We start from the raw sequence: 23,874 nt of genomic DNA on the forward strand, positions 1-23,874 counted from the left end.
GTTTCCCAGCCTTCATATGTTTTCTACAGCAGCTAAGACATCAATGGTGTAGCTCATATTTCTCTTTTATCATTGTTTCTTTGAAGAAATATCTTTTTTTAGTACTTCAAGTGAATTGTTTTACTTGTTAAGATCATTGTTAGATGGATTATGGGGTCTTGATTTGAGAGCCTTTTAGCTTGTTTATTATTTCATGACTAACTATATGTTCTCATGTGTTTATAGTGATATTTCTTTGTAGACGAATGTTTTCTTGAAGGGGAAACTAGCCACTCTTTTTGTTAGCACCCTTATGGACTCTTTATCACTGAAGAATTTTGAGAATAATGAGATTGGGTCAATCCATTGGAAGCTACACCAAGGAGATGTAGCCCAGGAGGGGTGAAATCCTTTATGGATTATTGAGTGTATTACTATTATGTTGTTGTTCAATGTTTTACTTATGTTAATTTTCTCATGAAATTTACATAGAAACACATAAAAAACTCATGTAAAACTTGCAATTACCCTCATAATCCTCAAGAACTTTGTTTATTGTTCTGAACTAGAATTTAGCACAACAAACACTAGCTTTCCCATTTAGATCAATAGGGTTGTGAAACAAAGGCACATAAGAAAAGGTAGAGGATACCAGAGCAAGAGATATTCTAGAAGGGGTAGGAAATATCATTGGTGAGTGAAACTCTAACAAAGGATTGCAGAAAGCAGAGAAAGAAATTCCAGTAGAGCTGGAAATAGATAGAAGAATGTCCAGCAGAGGAAGAACTAGAGGATTTAAGATATTGAAATCTTAGAGGAGGAGAACCGAATAGGTATATATGGTTTTATATTTTATGTTTTTCCAAGGAATTTGTTAGTGCAGGTAGTAGGATATACAATAATATGTTATGCAAAGAAAGGTGAGCAAGAGAATATTTTCACCCAACAAGGAGATGCTCTAGGTAGAGGAGAGAACCATTTTGTGTTCTCAAACACTATGGTAGAGGAAAACCATTGCAATAAAGAATATGCAAAGAGAGAGAAACATTCTAGTTGAGGTTTGAAAGAAGAGGGTGACAAAGTAAGTCCTCAAGGAGAAGTGAACAAAATATGTTCTCAGGAGGTGAGAAAAGGAGTAACAACTAGAGAGGAGCAAGGGGTGCTCAAGAGGTTCTATCGGAGGGAACCAAGAGGGAAACCAATAGCCAAGAGGAGGTAAGGTTTCTACATAACAAGTAAGGTGAGGCTTGTTACAGGGCTAGGCTGCAACTCATGGTGAACATGGAAGAGAATATGCAAAGAAACACGAAGGTGACCATTGTTGGTCATGATGAAGGGTTGATTAAAGACCACAACATAGGGGATAAATATGCCAAGAAAAATGGCATAAAGAAACTAAGCTAGGATGAAGTTTAAATAGAGATGGCTAAGTTGAAGGCACAACTTGATGTGCTAATGCATCTTCTACAAGAAAGGGAAGAAAGATAGAGATGAAATATGTTGTGGAAATTCAAATTAAATGTTAAAAAAAAGGAATTTAAGAGGAAGGCCCCAAAATCTAAAGAGCTAGGGAGTAGAGGATGAGGCCATTGATAAAAGATTTGATGGAAGAATAAAATCTCAGAGCAGTTGAGCCTGAAGGATTAGTTCATTTATGCAAACCACTTCTTGCATAAAAAGAGAGGCTAGTGAAAAGTATCATGGGATATGAAAAGAGCTCAAGACAACCAAAAGAGATATTGACATAGGAAGAATCTAAAATCCCTTGTGTTTTTGAAACTAACACATTGTGAGTGGATGAAAAATTTGTAAGCAAGGAATATGAAAATCCATTAAAGGCTGTTGTAGATGAAATGTATAGGCAAATAGTCCAAAGGGAGAAAAAGAGGATAAGATTGCTCCAAGAAGCCTAGAGAGATGACTAGATGCTAGAAAGGATGGAGAAAATAAAGTGGCCTCTATTGCAAATGAGGCTGTAGGAAAACATGAATGCTTTATTAATGAGAGAAGAACTCGTATTTGCTAAGTATGAAGGAGAGGAAGTTCACTCCTATGAACTAAAGAAAGGATAAATCCTAGGAGAGGATGCTGCGGGCAATGAAATGATGATATGCTTAGTTTCAAACAAGGAAATAATGTCATAAACATTAAACGAGGAGGAAATAAATATATTTCTAGCTAACTATTTGCATGAGTTTGAATTTGTAGGTACTGAGTTCTCTGGAGATGAACAAGTCCCTGATATTATGGAGGTAGCATAACCTCAAAAAAGTTGAGTTATGCTGATGAAGAACAACAATAGAAAGTTGATTCAGAAGGCGGATAACCTCAAGGAACTATCATAAATGAATGAGATACAAAACTATCTCATGAAGACAGTGTGGATACAGACTATGGATATGCTTAGGCAAGCACTCTCCAAGTTAGTGAGAAAAAGAGTAAACTCATAGTTATAATTGACTGGTTATGTCTTCTTTTATTGAGTATTTATTGGATCACTTTTTTAAATATTTTATCATAGGTTGAAGACCAATGGAAATTGGGAAAAGAGAAGCAACTATGTGTTTTTCATGGAGGGACAGCTGGTGAGAATTGTTGAAGAATCTAGGGAAAATTAGGTGTAGTGTGATTCTTTGTTACTTGATAAAAATTTGTGGAGCCTTTTTACCTTTTATTTTTAGCTTAATATTCTTCTTATTATTATTAATGCATTTGTGTGTGCTTCATCAAACTGCTACCAAAACATATGAATAAGAACACAAGATGTTGGCTCTCTGCTAGGGCCAAAACCCCTCTTCCCTTGAGAGGAAAACCCTTTCATGAATTTCATTTATTGAAGCTTCTATTGATCAATTCCAAACCCTATACTCTTGAAAAGAATATCCTCCAAGCACAAGTCAAGTCCTTCCTTCTTTCAGGACTTTGTTCCTCGACACTCCATCCTCCTTCTTTCGGCTCTTCATTCTTCCAACACTTCATTCTTCCTTCTACTATAAGTAGATCTTCTAGGAGAGATACTTTTACTTAGTGATATCCTTCACCTAAGGATACTCATTCCTTCTCTAGATCATTCGAATTCTTTCTTGATGTATGGTGGTAGGCTGAGTGTGATAGCACTCACCAGTATAAAATGAAGAAATTATTGACTAGGTGATTAAAACCGTTAGTCACTGCAATTATTTCAAGTGAATTACTACTAAATTTGAGAAATTTTAAGTGATTGAACTAAAAATGACTAACTTAAATGACTAATTTGTTCTAGGGATAAAATATACGACTAGATAATAAGTAACCAAACTAAAAGTGACTAACATAAATGACTAATATAGTCTAGGACTAAAATATATGACTAGATAATAAGTGATGAAATTAATAATGATTAACAAAAATTATTATAGTCCAAGAATAAAAATATGACCAAATAACAAGTACTACAAGTATATGAATTACTCATTTATGTTAGTGATTTTTAATTATGTCACTTTAGAAATGGAAAATTGCAATTTTGATATTGACGTATTACATTTCACTATATGGGTCTCTAAATCCATCTGTATTGTTAACATTTAGAGGCAAAGGTGTCTCTTAATCCATCTACAGTGTTAAAATTATGAATAACCTTTTGTCTCTAAATTTTAACACCGAAGATTGATTCATAGACCCCCTTCTTTGAATCCATCTATAGTGTCAAATTTGGAGACAAAGGGGTCTTTGAGACCATCTACAACGTTAAAATTTAGAGACCCCTTTATGAGGGTCTCTAAATCCCTCTACAATGTTAAGTACATAAAAATGAATAAAATTTTCTAGTCATAACAACATTTGACATAAAAATGACTCAAAATGCACATACATTATCTTGAATCCCTTCTAAAAAAACTATTATCCATTGCATTGTGAATAAAATGTGATATGAGATTACTTGTGCTATGAAATGTTTGATTTAAATCATTTACTTATAATAGTTCATGAATATTAATGAAGATCATTTTCATAAATCCTTTGGGGTTAAGATGTTGTGCATTACCTTCATTTTGAATATATTCTAGATATTGACCTGGTTGAAATATCCCTAAAACATAACACATGATATAAGAGAAATGCCAGTAAAGAAAGAAAATTGCATACAAGTTTTTTCTGTCTTCTATGTTATTGTTTTCTATGCTACCACCTTACAACGTTTACTTTCAAACATGTGGTGCAATTGCTAATTTTATATATTTGATGAATAGAGTGTTTAGAGTTTATATAGACTAATTTATTATTGCCTTCTTGGGTGATATTTTTATACACTCCAGGACAAACGAGGAGCACGAGTGACATTAATTGAGGATGGTGCTATAGGTGTTGCAAGGGAAATAATTGTATGCCAAGTTGAGCAATTTCACTTTCTATCAAAGGAAAATCCATGATTTGGTTCACAATGGACCCAGGGAAGATTAAATCCATCAAACATTAGCCATCACCAAAGAATATTTTAAAGGTGAGATAGTTTATGGGTTTACCTAGTTACCACATGATATTCATTGGGTTTCTATAATATTGTACATTCAATTATTTCATTGCAACAAAAATGAGTATAAACTGGATGGACTACAAATTGTAAAGATAATTTTCAATAGGTAAAATATTTATTAACCAATGCACCTATTCTAAAGAATGCAGATCCAAATGAGGATATTTTTGTGTGCATAAATGCATGTAAAGGACTTGGTGGACCCCTTATGCAAGATAGGAATGTCATATGAATTGAAGAAAATAAAAGAACATGAAATAAATTATGCTACCCATCACTTGGAGCTTACAACTATTATCCATGCATTGAAAATGTGAAGACATTATCTTAGGGGATGAAATTTTGAGTCGAAAATAGACCATAGCAGTTTGAAATACTCACATAGACAAATTAGATGGTTGGAATGCCCTAGTGAATCTAACTTTGACTTCAAAAAAATTAATGGAAAAGAGAATAAAGAGATTAATGCACTCAATAAGAGGGTGCATGTAATATATGTTATAGCTATTAACATATACAACATAGACTTAAAAAGAATAATTTTGGAAGATTAGGATCAAGCTAACACTTTTTTCAAATTAAAGAAGGCTTACAACAAGGTAATTCACACCAAAAATTTAAAGATTGCATGCTAGAAGAGGATGTACTCATCTTGCAAAGGAACACAAGTTTATGTTCCCGATTCTCAAGAATTGAGAAATTTAGTGATAAGAGAAATGTGTGATTCACCACATGTTGGACACCTAGGGTACCAGAAAAATATTGTAGGTATAAGAATCCAGTATTTTTGACTTATTATGAAAAAGAATGTGGTTGATTACCTAGCTAAATGCATGTAATGTTAGAAGGTAAAGGCTAAACATAGACATCCAACATGATTTATATGTCCATTGTCCATTCCTAAATGCAAATGATAGATTGTTACCATAAATTTCATCACAAAGTTACCAAAGGATAACAAGGTGAGATGACTCCATCATGGTAGTTAAGGACAAGATTACAAAAGGAACACATATTATTTCAATTAAGTTGATTGATAAGGAATCCAATATTGTGGAAATTTATATAAAAAGAAAATTGTGAAGTTATATTTTGAGTTGGGATAACCTATAAAACAAAGTGATTGTTGGGCTAATATATATTATAAAAGAGATGGAAAAACATATGTTAAAATAAGGAAAAATATAAAGGATATATACCATAGGTAGAAAGTTGTGCAAGGAAAGGAAAAATACATAGATAATTTAGATTGGTTGGGCATGTGTTTTTCAAAGTGAAGGCTAAAAGGAGCTCAGTAAAATTGGGAAGCTGCCCAAAACAGGTAGCACAATATTGTTGGTCATTTGAAATCATGGATAGGATAATGTTGTTTATATACTTTCTTTCATTACTTGCATCCATGAATATTCATAAAAGTGTTTCATGTATCTTTATTGAAAAAGTATGTGCCTAATCCTAACCTTGTGATTGATTAGACTATGGTCTGGGTGGAGCACAAAGGGTCTTAGACTCGAAATTCAAAGTGCTCTTGTGCAAAGCCATTATCTTGGTAAAGGTCTAGTGGACCTACTGCAATCCTGAAGATACCACATGGGAGCATGAAGAGGCTATGTGGGAGGACTACCCATAGCTTTTTGCATATTTTGAGGAAATATGAATGTACATTTGTTTATAAATGATTAAAGACTCCATTTTTTATAGATAGGATTAATAAATTCCATAGCTTGGATATTTCATGTCCGACCAGTGGTTGAGCCCTCAAAGGTAAGTGGGACAGCCTAAAGGATTGTGATGGAGAGAAGGGAATACTCTTCCTTGGATTATGTAGGTTGAGGGGAGTGAGAGTTGGGAATTTGGAATTTATATAGGAGTTGCTAAATTTCCAAATTATAGAATTCTAATATGTAAATTTTTTATGTATCTACATGTAAAACCTATATGGTGATGTGCATGAAAGATAGTGAAAAAATGTAGGGGGAGGAAAATGTAACACCCCGATTTTGATCGCTAGATTAGAAATGTATATTTTTAAATATGATGAATGTGTAAATGGAAATATATATAATATGTAAAAATGTAGCCAAATATCGCTAGAATTGGATTTCGATGGTTTCATTATGTAAGGTGACCAATGTGCGAAACTCGCAATAGTCGGGAGGAGACACCAAAACAATTTATCCATGAGAAGGGTTAGTGTGTTCTAGGCCTATTGTGATCGTCAAGTGATTTTGATGGCTTAGATGCCCTAGGTTATGGTTTCTTAGATCACATGCTAGTCCCACAAGTCATGGACACAATATCAAACAAAAAAATATATGTAAACATTTATATCAAAAATAATAATATGAAATACATCACTGGTTATAAAATGGAAAAGAACATATTCATGGAGGACCTTTAATTTCATAAAAGAGGGGGATAAAAATGGCTCAAAGGGTAAATCACACATGCCTAAAATCCCATGTTATTAGAATAAATTAATTGTCATTACCATATAATCCCCATTTGACAAGTTATTAAAACCAGTCATTGAATGCATTTTTGAGGTTGGTAGAAGAGTCATATAAACTAGTTGTTGAAGCATGAGGTAAATACACTCATGAGGGGAGTGGTTTTATTGAATGCATGTAAGAGGTGGGTGAGAGAGTCACATCACGAGAACATGTGATGAGTAAAATGATCTTTTGAATCGTCTGAGTCAAAGCATGCATAAGAAAAGGAATTTGACTAGAGGAGATAACTAACTTTCAAAAAGAAAGAGGACAAAAAAAACTATATTTTTGGTGCATGTTTAAATGTTGTTGTGCATGATTAATTCATCTACATTCTTGAATCTTAAAATACAGTCGCATGAGCCTATATGTCAGACAACATACATTCATTTCTTTCAAAATGGTATTAGAGTTGGATTTATGGTAACATGCCTTAGACTAAGGGTATAGGTATGTATGTTGTCAAAACCTAGCAAATTTTCAAGTGGAAGAATAATTGTGATGAGGATTAATGATATTTATCTCAAACATCCACAAATAATTGCAAAAATATACCTAGAGAATAGAGAAAGTAAATCATAAATGAATCCCAAAGAAAAATTACTAGTCCTTATTCATTTGGCAATGGATTTTGTTATAGTTTTACAAAGAGAGCATCAATTGAAGAGTCAATCCTTAAATTGGCACACATACAAAATAAAAGCTAGAAGAAACAACAAAATATGAAACTAACTAACAAAATAGCATTTAAGATCTAAAAAGGGGTTCTTCATGGTAGGTGAACTACTAGTGATGATGCTCCTTGGTGATCACGGGCTAATATGTCACATTATGTCCTCCCAACTTAGATGGATATTTTCTCCACTTTCTTCTCAACTTAGTGATGGAGCTATGTATGTGAAATGTCTACTAGATAGGTTATCACTAAACTTGTAAGTGCTACTAAAAATGATATTATGAGCAAGGTTACAATGATGTGCACGATCATATGAATAAAACCCTACTTAATGTGCAGATGCAAAAAACTGTGCTATGAATAAAAATGAAAAATATGTTGTTGTTGTAAGCTACCAAACACTACTAAATCATAGTGTGCCCATCATAAAATTCTAATATGTAAAATGAAACAAAGATCTTATCGAAAATATAAAAACTCATTGTGTCAAGTATCTCACTCTTACATCTCACAATATTTAAGCTCTTAAAATCTTTTGACCTCCAAAATGATCAACATGCATACTTTTGTGACATTTCACAATGAAGAAAAATTATTATTTTCCACACCATTTAAAAAAAAACAAATGTCCAGAAGAAAACAAATGTCGAAAACCTTCAAATAAATTTAACGTTCTTAAATGTATTTTACGAGCTAATTCCCACCCAAAAAAACTTTACATGAGCTAATTCCCACCCAAACAAACAAAGTAACACCAAATTGAGCGCGTTCTTAAATATATTTTACCCTGAGCTAATTCCCACCCAAAAAACAAAATAACACCTGATTGACATAACCATGACTCTGACTCCAAGCAGAGGGGAAGGCATAATCAATTATGAACAAGTGGAAGCTATCCACCCAAGCATCAACTTCAACAACTACAAGATTCCCTTTGAGAGATCTCTGGTACAGAGAGGCTACGAAGAGCCATGAATTATTGGTCAAGCCCCTCCAGTAAGTCCTATAGGTCATATGTAATATGATGAGATTGAATAGAAGGGAGTTACTTCAGGCTTAGCTGGGGAATCAAGAAAGAATGGTCCAGTCAAAAAGCCCAGCCCTGTATCACTCAAAGAGGATCCAAGCTCATTCACCTCATCCAACCCTAGCTTCACTAGTATGCTGGGGTGCAAGTATATAAAGTGATTAACTTGGACATCAACTGGGCGTTCAACTCGAGGCCAACTGGCGCCTACCCTCCTTCCTTCCTTCCTTCGTTAGCATAAGATAAGGACCCGTTGTACCCTCAATGGTTGGCTGCTAACCGGTATGTTGGTTACCTTAAGCCTTATTCAGATTAGAGCTATTTCCGCATAATTATTTTCGATGGTCAAGATCATTTTGACGAGGATCAAGCCAAAAAGCCATTATTTTCCATTTGGAGGTGTTTCTCTATATAAAGAAGCTATTAAGCTTTTATTGGGATATGATCTTTGGATGAGAAAATTTTGTAACGTTAGTATTGAGCTGCTGCTTTTCTTAGAACATTTTTAATCATAATAGAAAGACTTTGGTTTTCAGTTCATGGTGTTCTTCTATCTACCGATCTGTAGTATGTGTTAGCTATGTGTTATCTTAAATTGTGTTGAATAATTTTTAAACTGTTATTTAATTTGTCAGTGATAAGAACATTCTATTGGTACGATTTTTCTTAGGTGATCTGATTCACTATATGATATAACAATTTTATCTTGAGAAAATTATAGAGATGTATAGGTATGCTAACCCATGGGCTTCAAGTTCACAAACAGTGGGGAATAGCTGACCCTGTTTGGGCTTGTTACCCACCATTTTGTGGGTGACATTCCTTGGAGAATTTTTCTCCATGGTGGTCCTTAGCCGACATCCAGCAGCCCCTTGCAACCACCATCTAGCTCATTGTGCCATTTCTCCACCACTTGAGCTAGCCATGTGGTCCCTCACCCATCTATCATGATCATTTGAAGGCGAGCCTCCTAAACCTAAAGGTATGCCTTTTCATTTGGTGATTGAGTATTTTAGTTAACTTATTATGGAAACTCTTGGGCATGGATTAATGGGGGAATTTGGTGGAAAGAGTGGTCTAGGTCTGTGCTCTTGTCCTCTAGGTATTTTTTGGATGTTAACCTTGGACCCTAGTCCCATGGGATCTCTTTTACTGACCTTTGGTCTTTAGGGATGGTACTACATTTGAAACCTTGATTTTGGTTGCATGGTCTCACTCCCTGATCCATTTATACCCCCGCCCCCCGCTTTCCACTCATTATAATCCCATTCAGCACTCCTCCCACCTGGGTCCACATTCCTCCACTGGGTCCACAAAGGGTCAACCACCCCCTCCCCTTTGCCCACACCTTGGATCGGGCCTAGAACGATGCCTGGAGGTTGATGAAAAAGAAAATAAAAGAAAAGAAAAAGTATAATTGGCCACATTCAACAGGAAATTGTACCACAAAATGCAAAAGATGGCTGGGACAAACACATTTAGCACGTGGGCAAAAGCCAATACATGAGCTCTACCCCATTCCATGGCCATCACCCTAGTTCCTATAGGCCCTAGATGAGCCTCCTCTTTCATTCAGGAACCCATTATTGTCTCAACCTCTGGTGGGTGAGAAACTACCCTACCTTAAACGAGGTATCCACGATTATAATTTACACATCATGCCCTCATTCCCTTGAGCCCTGAGCAGTTAACCTAAGAAAAATCATAAAAGGAAAAAGGAATATGAAGAAGGTTGGAAGACTCAAGGCCAGGGTAATTCATATATCATGATTGTTCCTTACTACACATCATTTACCCAAGTATGGGCTGCCCTTTCATTAGCTACCCTTGTACCATGGCATGTGACCCAGGTTTTCCCCTTCAATCCCCTACTACGTTCCATCACTTTATCACATGACACCACTATTTGAAGGATGTACCATGGACATACCACCCTCTTTAGAATTAGAAAGCACCTAGTATGGTTCTTGGTTAACCACCCTTTGAGCTTGGAGACATTTGCACATGCCAAAGCTCACTCTGGAAGGGCATGCCATTATGAAGTACCCACATGTTTTCCATGGTTTGTAAACTCTTTCACTTGATTTCTTTGATGACTTGGTGTACTGGAGGGCAATGGGATGCATTGGATCTTATGTGGGAATACAGATGGTATCCTATTGGACAAAAAAGATGCACCTGGTTCACCGTCCCCAATCAGCTCCATAGTTGCACATATTTGTTTATTGGCAATCGTTCGAATCATAAGGTAAGTTAAAGAGTAAATATCGTGTTTTATGCTGCCCTGATTCCTGGATAAAGCAATAGGTTAGGTAGTCGCTAGATTCTTGTTCCAGAAACATGCTTTTTCTGGGTGGTCACTTAGGTTCAATTCGGCCAAACCTATCATGTCAATTCTTTCTACAAAAACATGCATATTTATATATAGACGAGATATATAAGCACGCTAATCAGTCCCAATCCGCTGCAAAGCCTATCCCTCCCACTTAAGCCCAAGATGTCACACCCCACAACATCGATCATGACATCTACCTTTTTAAGTGCCCGTGTAACCAAGATGGTGTGCACAAATATTGTCAGACAAATCCACACTAAATTATTTGCGTTTAGAGTATCGAGATGCTTAAAAAATTATAGCGCAACACCCAGATTATATAAATTGCTGTTAGCCATTTCCTTTTTCATGTGTTTTAAAAATTGGGTTTTTAATAATAATGTACTAATGATTACACAAATTGATGTCAGTCATTTCGTTTTTCAGGGATTTTGAAAATTGGGTTTTCAATAATAACGTGTACCAATGGATGTTGGTGAGTTGTCAAAATGAAAGGGCCAGAACAATTGCTAGGCACAGCTCCACATCAAGATTGATCTTCAATCTTCCATGTATCTTCCCTCACTCTAACAGATAATTACTTAATTGATTGTTGGGCATCAAAAAACACCATCGTTGAAGGGAAGATCTTTGAGGTGGATTCCTACCCATCATCCCTTCTTTCCACAAGCCAGGATATCCTGGACACTGTTCAGAGCGCCAGCATTCCTTCAGATCTCTATTTGATGGCCTATATCTTTACTCAGCACTCCTCTTACACCTTCCAAATTAATCAGCAAGCCAGTCATTGGGTGCGTGTGTATTTCTATCCTGTTCCACACGATAGCTATGATCTTAAATCTACAATATTTTCTGTTACAATAGATCAATTTGTTCTCTTGCATATATGGAAACAAGTACAAGCCACTAGATAGATCTTTAGAATATCTAAATCGATTCTTTTTCTTCGAATTGATTGAACTCTGATGCCTTAGTTGAAAATTTATTATATGTTTTCACAGGAAATGTGGCAGTGATTCACCGACAATTAGGAATTCAGGGTTGAATTTGGATACATTGAGCGATCTCTTCAATAGCTTGCCCCTGCTAGGGGAGAAAGATAAGGATCAATGGATGGAGGAGGATCTCATCAATAGCTCAAGTTGAGACCCTTTCCGACAAAAAACCACGGATATTGAATTCAAATAAGAAACCATATGGATTGGATTAACAACTTCTTCTGCTAATTTTTTTATATATAAAAATTCCTTATTCTATATTGCTAGGAAATCGATATTGAACTTGAAAAGATAAGAGTGCCACCACTAGTATCCATTGATGTATATTAAGCATTAATATACATTGCACCTGCCCTCGCATCTCCATCAACACCATCACCAATAGAACCATCAATGGAACCCTCAGTAGAGCAAGCAGCAACAATGGTAGGGCTAGAGGTAGAGGTAACTAGAGCAATAGAGACAACGTAGCATCGATGGATGCATATCGAGATCGAGATGAAATGCAAGTGCTCAAAGGGGATGTTATTATGTTCTAGATTGAAAAGAAGAGCGTAAGTTTAGTGGTCGGGATAAAGAGTCGAATGCTTGAGCTGAAGAGCTTGATGTGAGTTTGATGCTCCTAAGCGAGATGAATATTATTATGATGATGATGATGATGATGATAGTGGTTAATGTCCACTGAGACCAAAATGGTCTATTGGACCTATAATTTTCTTAGTTTTTAATTGTCTGGCTCCTTGTATTTCTTGGCGAGATTGATGTTGTAGCTTTCTTTTTTTCTCTACGGTCTTCCAACTTCCTTCATCTTGCATCTCCTTCATCTCTTCTTTTTCTTGGGACATTGGTGTCTTAGCTTCGCGATCTATTGTGTTCATCCTTTTGAAGATAGTCGGAGAAGAAGTTTGGTCTAGGAGATCTGCTTTGCTGTTAAATGAAGATTTATTTTGTGCGATATTCGAATCCTCATAACTATTGATGCTTGAGAGGATGGGGCTTTCTCCATGCTTGCCTTGAGAGTTGTTTCTTTCTTGCCCGATTTCTTGTGATTCAGAGTTTTCTCTAGAGAATTCTTCTTTGATGACAGTGTAGTGTTCTTTTTGTGCTCCTTCCCACCATGTAGATCTGTGGTTGTTTTTTCTAGCAGAATTTTTCTGGGAGGCTTTTGGGAAATTTTTGGCTAGATGGCCTGTCTCAAAGTAGGATCGACATCTGAAGAGGACACTTTCATAATCGAGTTCCTGGTTCACACATAGTCTTTACTTGTTAGGTTTATTTCAGCTGGGAATCTGGCACTGAAGTCCATTTCCACACAGATGCGTGCATATGTGGTTCTGGCATATTCTTCTGTTTCTGTGCACCTGTAGTAAAATTTCCCAATTGCATTTCCAATGGCTTTTAGCGAGGAGAGATTCCAAAGATGCAAGGGTAGGCTTGGCAATCTCACCCAAACTGGTGCTGAGGTTATGACTGCTGTTGAGGGGTCGAATGATGGGTTCCATGGTGTCATGAATAGGCCTGGGTTTTCCCAAAACCAAGGGCCGGAATCTAGAATACATTGTCTGCTTTCAGGATTTTCAAAATCTACTATAAAGAAACCCCTAGCACAGGGGTAGATATTAATTTGATCAGAAATGACAGGCTTCCATACCTCCGAGATCCAATTGTGGAGAGCTATCGACTGCGGCCAAAAACCATTGAACCGATAGATTAGGGCACTTTCGGAAAACTTCAAAGCCTCATCGAGTGAGGCCTAGACCACCTGGACTGTGGAGTTGGGGCTTCACTAACAATATGGGTAGGAGCTTGCCCTCTAGAAGCAGACGAAACTGAGCCAACATCGATTTTCGCGAAGCTGGTAGCCATATTTTCCCATAGAAATAAGGTAGAAGATGAGATCCAGATATAGCCACAGAAAATTAGATCTAGAACACAGCCGCAGAGAATAAGGCAGAAGATTAGATCTAGATCTAGATCTAGCCACAGAAGATTAGATCTAGAACCCAGCCAAAATTTAAAGTAACTTCAAACCTTATTAGTTTTATTAACCCATTAACCTTATGCATGGATGGCGTATCATTGGCGTATCTAGCCCTCATGGTAGAGGGCTCGATTTGGATGTTAGTGATAAAGATTGAGATTCTCGAAAGGAAATGAAAAGCATTGTTTGTGCCTTGCTACAAAACATCGATTTGTTTGATGCCTATTTTTGTGAATAAATAGTGAAAGGAAAGATGAGCAGAGAGAACTGGCCGAGGAGATAACCCTACATTATTCTTTACTCATTTCTCTCTTATTTCGTTTTATAGACTCAGCCAGAACATAATTAATTTTGATTTTTATTATTTTTTACTATTCCCGTGACAGAGTATATGGTTAAAGTCAATTACTCATGTAGATTTACTGACATAAATTCTTACAGAGCTCCAAATATCAGTGTCACAGATGAATAATTGGAGGTGCGCACATTGATTTCCATGACACAAATCTACTATATCACTAATTCCTTCTACTCCACTGCTCTGTTCATGCCTTTGGACGGACCAATTTTCATAAAATCCATACATTAGTGCTTAAAGGAGGAATAACTTCTCTCTGGTAAGTTCATAAACTTCCAAGAATTTTCTTTTGGCATTTACGTTTCAAAACTTAATGTATTTTGGTTTTATGTGAAAGTTATGTTCTTGTTGGAGATAGAGTAGATTACCAGGAATATTGGCTTGTAAAAGTTTCTGCCTATTTACTTGATTGATACCTTTAACTGACTTCATGGAAGTACCCATCCTTTAATAAATACAATATAAAATTGGTACTCATTGGTCACTGGATTAAAGTTAATTGAAGCATGTTTCTATATGTGGATTGCATTCAAATGCCTCCTCCACCATGCTTGGAAGATTCCCTTAGAGATGTTTTGGGGAAGTGCAATTGTGCTTAGTCACTTATGATGAAGAAAGTGTTATAAGGGACATATGGGAAAATTTTTGCAATGCCTACGATCTCCTTAGTTCTTGTTTTGTATGAAGCATGTGTTGGAAATAATACTGAGAGGGGGGGTGAATCAGTATTATCTCATTCTTTTAATAAATCTTCTTTATTTGTTCTTTGAATTATTTTTGCATGTCAGTACCATAAAATAATGAGCATGAACAAAAGAAAACAGATAGTCACACCAAAGAACACAAGATGTAAGGTGGAAACCTAATGTGGATGAAAACCACCTGCTGCAATATGTCTCTATCTTCTTTCAAATTAGAAACTCCTTTTACAATGGTTTTGTACTGGTGCAGTCCTTTACCAGTACGCAGGCTGCAACCTGCAGAGAGCTACAACTCTCTCTCTCTCGTTTTCCAGTCTCTCCTGGAAGGGAGCTACAACCCCCTACTTCTTTTCTTACAAGGACCACTTTTCATAAATTTTCAAACTGGATCCATAAGCATCAAATAATCATCAAGTATAAGAGAATCACCCAGTCAACTGTAGTAACCAGATCAACAATAATAGGACCAAACCCAGAACACAACAATGATAAACAAAGATTTTAAGAGAAGTAAGCACCCTGCTCAACTGCTCGCCTGCTTACGTAAGCACCCTGCTCAACTGCTGGCCTGCTTACAGTACTCACCCTGCTCAACTGCTTGCCTGCTTACAGTACGCACCCTGCTCAACTGCTAGCCTGCTTATGTACGCACCCTGCTCAACTGCTAGCCTGCGTACCTCGCTCTGAGTCCATTGAACTGCCTGCGGACCTCCGCACCTGCAACCCTTCTGTGCCTGCGTACCGGCGCACCTGAAACCCTTCTGTGCCTGCGTACCGGCGCACCTGAAACCCTTCTGTGCCTGCGTACTGGCGCACCTGAAACCCTTCTGTGCCTGCGTATGTACGCACTTTTCTCTCACTGTACCTGCGTACCTTCGAGCATAGATGATTTCAAGACTTCAGAAATAACCCAGACAGTCAGATCTACAGATCTGAACATGCGCCGAAGAGATCTCGGTCCATCAGTAGATTCGCCTTATTTAGATCTAGACCAGATCTAGCCCTCATAAGATATTCAACCAAAAACATGCACAAGCCAAATGATCTCCTTTGCTTTATATAGGAAAGCTCTTCCTTAAATCATGGATCAATACCACGAGCCGACACCATAATAACACAATACCGTCGGCTAAATACCAAGAGTAAAACATAAGAAAACCCCACATGTGAATTTCTTTGCCTTGAAATGTGTGCACTGGGGGTACGCACCTCCTGAACGGGATAATTGCGGGTATGTACGCGCTTTATGTAACACTGACCTGCGTGTACGCACCTTATGTAAGGTGTACCTGCGTACCCCTTATTTTCTTCAATATTTGATAGCTGATCATCAATCTCTGCTGCTGACTTGAAGTACTGAGATCTATCACCTGAATGGGTTGCCATCAAGGACAACACTTTAGCCATAATGCCAACAGCATGTTGACCATCAATCCTAGAATGGATGCAGTAGGCATCAAAAACTACAATGGGAACATAACATATTGTTTTGATAATTGTTGGAGGCCAACTTGCAATCTGAACATTGCATGAATTTAGGCTCCAACAGAAACATCAACCCTACATTCTAATCTATTCCAAGTAGCTAAAGCATTTACAATATTGTCACATTGTAACTCTCTTTAGGCTTATTTTGAAAACCCTAAACTCCTTGAACACATGAGGAGGTTGACCTTGATTATATCTTTCAATGAGGATCTAGAGAGAAAGAACTTTTTGGTCTCCCCAAATTTTGCATTGTTGTGATGGTGGCACAACCTATTTTTCACCCCTCTTTTTTTTGTGGCTTGACCCGTGCCTTATTGCTTAAGTTACATTATTCAATAAGAATATTCAAAAATAAGACTAGTGGCATATCATAATTCCAATAGGCCATGTTTTCTGACTACTTATGTATGTTCATTGTATTCTCCTTTTCTCCAGATCCAGGTGATGATTGGAAGACAGCCAAAACCCAACTATATGTTGGAAAATTTGCCTTCGAAAGAGTAGTGTCATTCTGGTAAGAGGAGGGAAACATAATTATTCTTCTAGTTATTTGAAGTTTCTAAATAGAAATAGAAAGTACCAAACTGAAGCGTGCAAGAAAACTATCAAGTTAATATAGATTCATATTCGAGACTAAGGTTATGATCATCACCATGTCTCAACACACTTTCTTTGACTACCATTTTTACCTTGGATGGGATGGGATTGAGACTCCTACAACCTACACATACTTGGGGTTTAGGTCTTAGGAGTCTAGTTTAGATTGAGGCATGCTTTGTATCCCCAAATTAATAAGGAATATGTCTTGCTTGGCTCAAGAGATAATGGTGTAGGACATCTTGTTCAAGACGTACCACTTTGGACATGGTCATCAGAGCCATAACCCTTTATGGCTTCAAGGTGTGGGGACCTGGCCTTCTTTGGGTTAATTGGGCTAGGATAGAGAGATTCTAAACCATTATATTACAATGTTTCATCTCCTAAGAACATCCAATTCCTCAGTCTATCATCTAGCTGGAGTTCACAGTATTTCTTCAATAGACCATCCCCCCCCCCCCCGCCCCCGCCCCCCGCTTGGTGTAATTCTTGTGGGCTCTTCTTAATTTCTTCAGTTAGTGGCCATTTCTATCAATTGACTTGCCCTTTTTAGGTAATATTTAGACACTCTAGGTGATCTCCTACTATCTAAATGAGACTCAACCTAGGAGATTAGAGAGGATATCTACAAGCTACATCCAAATCACTTGGATTTCCCTACTCGAGGGCATTAGCTTGAATATGTCATTTTATTATTTTGAGTGTTTTATGTAGATAAGTGACCCTTATTGTTAGTCCTGACTATACTAATAGACATTGGATGCACGACCTTATGATTCCCCTAGGTTCATTCAGAGTGGGCTCCCACTAGCATTGGTTTGAGATAGCTCACCACACACCTCAAAAGGAATTTTCAGCTATGTCACTTAGAAGAGATCAAGTTGGAGGATCTTCAATTGTTCCATCTATTAGGAGATAATGTTGTTACATATTTATTTGATCTATTCTTGACTGATAACACTGGTTGTTTGGTCTTTTTCTCATGATTCACATCTTATTCATCAGTTTTCAAGTTTTGTTTGTTGCCTAGAGTCTATAGCCCGGGGACTAGGCACTAGGTGTTGCTTAGCTTTCCATTTTAAATCTTAAAATACGAAAACAATATCATTGTGCAAATCTATTTTTTTTAGCATTTAAAGGACGGTTCTGTAGGCTTCTCAGGGATTCCTCCCTTCTACTGCAGGAGATCTAGCCTTAAGTGAGACGAATGATCACCAAGGTGATAATGGGTGATATCCTCAAGTAACTTTGGGGTTTGTAGTTGATAATTGAACTTATTTTTTGAAGCACAGATTTTAGAGGTAACAATTAAGTGCTTTTCTCCTTAGATGGATGGAATGACTCTAAGCACTTACTCCATTTGTTAACAAACCATACTTTGGCTGATGTTATGGATCTTTTTCTTTTGAGAAAGAAGCTTCCATGAGATATTTGAAATCTTTTGTGGCTGCATCAAAGGTTGGATTGGAGGAGGAGAGGGAGCCACCCCTCCTCAGGGAAGTCATGGTTGTCCCTAAGAAAAGATAACTTGAGAGAGAAACTCTAGTTTTACATGATGTCATCTGTATTAATTGTAGGATTTGAACAATCAAATCTAGCTTTAACAAGATATGCTAGATCATTTTTGAACATGCTCAATACTCCCAGCTGTAGGTGGGAATTATCTCCTTGAAAAGTTGTGGGCCTACTTTTCCAAGGGAAAACAATGGCACACAACTATGACTCCAAGGATTTATATTCACTAGCATTTCCCTTTCTGAAAATTCTTGTTTTTCACCTTATTTTTTTTCCTTAAATTTCATTTTTTTACATCTGCTTAGAACTGTGGGTGGGCCCCATGGCATGAAACTGGAAATAAAGTTAAAAAACAAAAAAAATTAAGCAACTATATTTTTATGTGAAAGAAAACTATCTTCAAAACTGACTATGTTCTACCTTCTTTCCTATCATATCATATAAAATTGATTTGTGGTCTTTGATTGAACAAAAAACTATATTTTCCCCATTTTTTTTGGGAACTGCCATGAACCTTGCCATTGAAGCCACTAAACTCTAATGATAATCTTCATCTGACATTCTTAAGTCATATGAAATATAGATGAAACTATGGCTAATATGTGTGTATACATACACATAATTTCCTTGTTTCTTGGGAATTTGAAAATATCTTTTAATTTGTAGCCTTTGGGAATCTAGATTATGCATTTATTTCCACATTCTAGGTGTAGGATTGAATTAACCAATAAGTGGTCAAGTTTTTTTATATCTGCTAAATAGATTACCAAATTCTTAAAAACTTAAATTCAAATCGATTTCAAATTGATGAGTTCTATAACCCTAGAATTCCACTACCATGATTTTAGCCCAATCCTTAGCATGTAACCACTACTTACACATCTTCAAGTGAGCTAGTTCTAACAATAAATATAGCAACCTGATTCCAAAATGTGAAGGTGTCACTTGGGACAATATTTAATAATATATGCTCTACTTCTCTTAGCCACCCCAGGATCGTTGTAGATAATTAGTCACTTATCTTCAAAATGAAGCAAATAGTACTCATCATAATATGCCATGCTTATGCATATGCCAAAGTACGCAAATGCAAGTTGAGTTTGTCCTATCTCTTGACAACTCTCTTCTTGATTTGATTAGTGGGCTATAATATATGATGATCTATTGAACTCTTTTGAGTCTGTTATCCATGTCCTTATAAACATCTCCATACAAGACACATTTGTTTCAAGGAATCAAAGAATATCCCCTACTTTCTCCCAAAAAGAAAAATGGAAATAACACTCAGCAATAATTGTGTTTGATGACTTTGCTAAAACAAAAACCATTTATCCTGAAAATTCTCGTACTTTTTGTGACATCAGTCTACCATAGTTAGAAGGTAGTTCGTATTTGACTTTCTCAATATGCTAGATAATAAGTTCTTATTGAAATGCTTTGAAAATTTCTAAAGAAGAATACAAATGAAGAAGATCTATAGGTTTGACTATAATGATCAATATTTTATTTCTTTAGGTTGTATGAAAATGAGTTTTATATACATGTTTATTTCCGAAGTTTGTAGCTGACTGCCCAATGAGATTGTGAACTTCAACTGTTGTTATAGGATGTTGAATTTTGATGAAACATTTGTATTTTTTATATTCTTATCTTTTGCACATCAGCTGTTAATATAGGGGTTCTATATATTTTTCTATCATATATGAGAGTTCAATTTAATAGATCTTTTATTATTAAATGATCTTAGATTCTCAGGCTTTAGTTAGCTTTGTACTTTCAGGGGAACTACCCTTGATATTGTTTTCCTTGGTTGCAGAAGAGGTATTGTTGTTTGAATATATTAGCACATTCTTTGATATTGCAACGATGTTTTTTTTCCAAATGTTTGACTATGGAAAGGAAAAGTTTTCATATTTCTATTAAAAAGAAGAACAATTATGTTCTTTTGTTTAGTCAGCATACAAAGTGTAGTTTTTTTAGGTTGCAAATAATATACTTAAAATATGTGTATTGCTATTAGGATTCAGGAGATTTATAGAAGAATGATGCACAAGATATGGTGGAATGCATTACAACACTTGTAAATTAAAACAATTATAATTATGGTAGCTATGATATTTCTCCATTAACAGCAGGAGATGTGCTTGCAACGATAGATAGAGGTAAATCTAAAGGAGGGCCCCATGGTTGGCACTGGGTTTTAGAACCCATTGAAGGGACAAAGGGGCAAGAGAATGTGACAGGCACCTACAATGTTCTTTATCCAGATTGTAAGTCCTTACCTTTTCTTTTGTAAATGTGGTTGCATCTTTTCTCTTGGTCACCAAACCAACTTTTCTCTTCCTGTCTGCCTGTTGTTTGTTCCCTTCATGTCTCTGTTTTTTTATGTTTCAAGGAGAAACCTTGTAGTAACTATATGAAATGTTCATACCTTTGTTAGTTTTTATTATTTAAGTTGCACTAATTTCCTATGAATCAATGTCTACTATATGTTGCCTACTTGCATTAGCTAATCAACCTACATAGATCCATCGTAACTATGGATTTTTAAGGACTAGGTGGCAACAAAAAGGATTTAAAATGAAAATCTCTTTGTTCTTCAAAGATCTAGAGTTAAGATGGATCTATGCTAGAATCTATCTCTCTATATATCAGTTTCTAAAGGTAGTCCAAAACAGCTCAAACTTGGTTAACTTGGATGAGTTGATTGCCAACCATATCAACTTGGCCATATATTTAGTTTGGAGGTCTAGTTGGTGCTGAACCAGTCAAAGCATGGCTCAGCCAATCTGGAAACAAACTGACCCTAGTGAACCAAGTAAAGAGACCTGCCTAACCCCTCCATTTGCATCAGACCTCCCTTAATGAGCATGTGGTGTTTTGGAGCAGCGTTGAAGAGAAGTGATCTGTCCCAGCCAGGTATACCCTAAGTTTCATACTTTCAACCCATTACCAATTTGAACTTTAAAGTTTTCAGTACGAAATTTGCATAATTAGAAGTTAAGATAGGGTTTTCAATGTTGCATATTTGAATTTGCAGATTGGAATTTTACCATGCCCCCAATAGTCAAAGACCTTGCATGGATCCATGTTGATCTTTCCGATGAGTATTTTATTGCAATAAATGCATTGGTAGGTGGGGGAGTCTAGTCACAAGAATTCTTGAATAGTATAAGAGGCTAGGTTTCCCTGGGCATCACCCCATTAGAGGAGTTTGGAAAAATTAGGTTGGAGCTACAAAATCAACTTGTGAAATTTAATGAAGACAAGGCTAGGAAGAAAGAGATGGATGTAGTATGTTTTTCATATTTTATTCCTCTACAGGGAATTTAGAGCCCCTTTCACCAATAATTATGTATTTTGTGGTTGACATGTATTATGCTTAGTGCCATTTTTAAATTTTGTGAGATATTCAAACTCTATATGGTATGTGCATGAGAAAACTTTATATATTTTTTCTCTAATGGCTTGGAATCTTTAAAAATGATTTTTAATCAATACCTAAGTATTTTAAGTAATTTTTAGTAGACCAAGTCATTGAAATTTGATAATCTTGAGTGAATTTGAGTCTGAGTGGGAGTCCAAGTTGACCCATGACTGATTCCAAGTTTGAGTCTGAGTTGCAGTCCAAGTTGACACTTGACTAATTCTGAGTTTGAAAGCATTGATCTATACACATACATAAATATATTTTTGGTATTTTATTTAAATTTTCTTTTTTACTTTATGAATTTTAATTTTATTTTCTGTTTTAATTTACATGTGTTACCCATGGATGTTATAATCTCATACCCACTGGGCTGTAGAATGCACCTAACTTCTCTCAGTGTTATAATTCATTTCTAGTGAAGCTTCTACAATTGGTGTACATTTCTTATTCTAGTTTTCAGTGTACTACAATTTGTGAACCATTCCACATTTCCAACACTTTTTCATGTTACAGCCTTTTTTAATTTTGATTAATAATACCAACCTATTTTGCAGATTTCTTAGAGGAGACCAATATGTTGTAGCTTTGGGCTTATTGGATGAAGGAGAAGTTATTTTGGGTGTGTTGGCCTACCCAAATTTTCCCTGGACATCTGTTAGCATCAGTGCTCACCCTTAAAATGATCCAATTGGTTTTCTTTTTTCTGCAAGAAAAGGAGCTGGCACTACTGTGCAATCATTGGATGGTTCTATATAGCCTAAAAGGGTGTGTAACACATTCATTTTTAGCCAAGAATAATATTTTGTTGGGACTGATATTAACACCATAGTTGATATTTTAGCTTTATTTCCATCTGATATTCAAAGTTGATTTAATGTACTTTTGCATAGGTGTATGTAAGTGCCATAGAAAAGTCTGAAGAAGCATCTTTCTTTGAATAATACAAACACATTCAATGCATGACTTGACAACTGCAATAGGGAAGGTATTTTTCCATCAAGTTCAAGATCTTGTGATATTCCTTTTTGCAGTTGGAAAATGGAACTTTGTTAATGATTTGGGATCTACCTTTTCTTAGAGTCCATGATGAAGAGGTATATCTTCCATTAAATTCATCCAATACTTGCATCTTTGCTCCTTTGTTGAGATAGGACACAACCATGGGTCATCAAAGATGCTAGGACTTCCACCCACTTTTGGATGGTGTAGATAACTCCATTGGCCACATTAATTCAGTAACATGTCTTCGGGTAGTTTTGAACCTGGTTTTGTGCACTGAAAGTTCTTTGATTTAGCCACTTGACCACAACCCACCTGAGAGGATTTTGAGTAGTTTGCTTCAATTGTTTTAATATAGGGTTTAGCAGTTTATTTACAGTATAAAACGTGACATTCCTATGAAAATATCCTTGACAGATCCTATGTGTAAAAGCACCACCAGTTAGAGTATATAGTCAGGAGGAAAAATATGGAGCAATGACAACGGGTGATGGAGCAATATATCTTCACTTTCCTAATCTAGGCTATAGTGAAAATATTTGGGATCATGCAGTTGATTGCATTGTAATCCAAGGTGATTCTAGAAATTTTATTCTTTCTAAGCATTTTTTGAATTGTTCTTTTTCAGCTACTTATTCCAATGTGGTACGTTCAAATTGCAACCATGTTTTTTTTCCAAATGTTTGCCTATGGCAAGGAAAAGTTTTCATATTTCTATTAAAAAGAAGAACAATTATGTTCTTTTCTTTAGTCAGCATACAAACTATAATTTTTTTAAGTTG

The 23,874-nt window shown here is 36.1% G+C and overlaps 1 pseudogene; it reads left to right on the forward strand.

Moving 5' to 3' along the window:
* Positions 1 to 23,874, forward strand: part of LOC149258480 (uncharacterized) — a 55,510-nt pseudogene that overhangs the window by 23,831 nt on the left and 7,805 nt on the right.

The sequence above is a fragment of the Pinus tabuliformis genome, chromosome 6 (genome assembly GCF_031772625.1).
Source record: "Pinus tabuliformis cultivar Carrire ecotype Pingquan chromosome 6, CPIR1, whole genome shotgun sequence".
In the NCBI taxonomy this organism is placed as follows: Eukaryota; Viridiplantae; Streptophyta; class Pinopsida; order Pinales; family Pinaceae; genus Pinus; species Pinus tabuliformis.